This window comes from Octopus bimaculoides, chromosome 2 (assembly GCF_001194135.2).
Source record: "Octopus bimaculoides isolate UCB-OBI-ISO-001 chromosome 2, ASM119413v2, whole genome shotgun sequence".
Lineage (NCBI taxonomy): Eukaryota > Metazoa > Mollusca > Cephalopoda > Octopoda > Octopodidae > Octopus > Octopus bimaculoides.
This window is the reverse complement of record NC_068982.1, coordinates 184,565,279-184,566,397: the sequence shown is the minus strand read 5'-3', so window position 1 is coordinate 184,566,397 and position 1,119 is coordinate 184,565,279.

Here is a 1,119-nt window from a genome sequence, read left to right as displayed (position 1 = left end):
ATATATACGACGGGCTTCTTTCAGTTTGCGTCTACCAAATCCACTCACAAGGCTTTGGTTGGCCCGAGGCTATAGTTGAAGACACTTGCCCAAGGTGCCACGCAGTGGAACTGAACCCGGAACCATGTGGCTGGTAAGCAAGCTACTTACCACACAGCCACTCCTGCGCCTGATGATGATTATTTTGTGATATAAGCAAAATGCCGCAAATATAGAGCGGCTCTAATTGGAGATATTGCTGGTTTCGAAAGTTAGAAACTGGAAAGATTGCAGGAAAATATGTATAATTTACAAATTCTAAATACAAAAATGTCTCTTTTTCAGAACAGTAAGTATTTATGAATCCACATGGATTTTACTGTGACTGAAGACCGACAGAAAGCTATTCTAAAGGGTTACCCTTTAAGAATCGTAGATAATAATATGTGATGTAACCATGCGAATACGCCCAATTGCAATGTGTATATATATATTCAGTGTTCTTTAAGTGAGTTTCAACATATTATTTTATATGCAGTTCTGTAGAATCTTATTCACCATTTGTTAACCTGTACGATACATAGAAAATAAGCAATAGTTGCATGTATTAATATATAATATTGTAAGATTGGTTGTTTTGAATTAAGATGAAACATATAGTTCTATATTTAAGAGATGAGGAATTATGTACATTATTTACATTCGACGGATATTTATCCTCATCTTGTTTATTGTTAACACAACGTTTTGGCTGATATACCCTCCAGCCTTCTTCAGGTGTCTTGGGTAAATTTCGAACCTGGGTTCTCATTCCTAAGGTATTTTTCGATGTTATTATTATAATTATGTTCTTTTTTTCTTCTTTCTTCAAATTTTTTCCCATTTCTCGCCGAGTGTTTTCCGTACACCTAGGGCAGAGAAACGTTGTATGCATTCCCAATTTACACACGCAAATTCATAGGTAAAACATGTATTTAAGAGAAAAAAAATAATAAAAATTTAAAAAATAAATAAAAATCATGAATGGATGTTGTTTTCACAGCGATAATGCTCTTCTTAGTACATGAGTCGTTCCAGTTAGCACGATTTTTTGCACCTCCTGTAGAGATGGTAAGCCTGGTATCATTTTCAAATAGATTT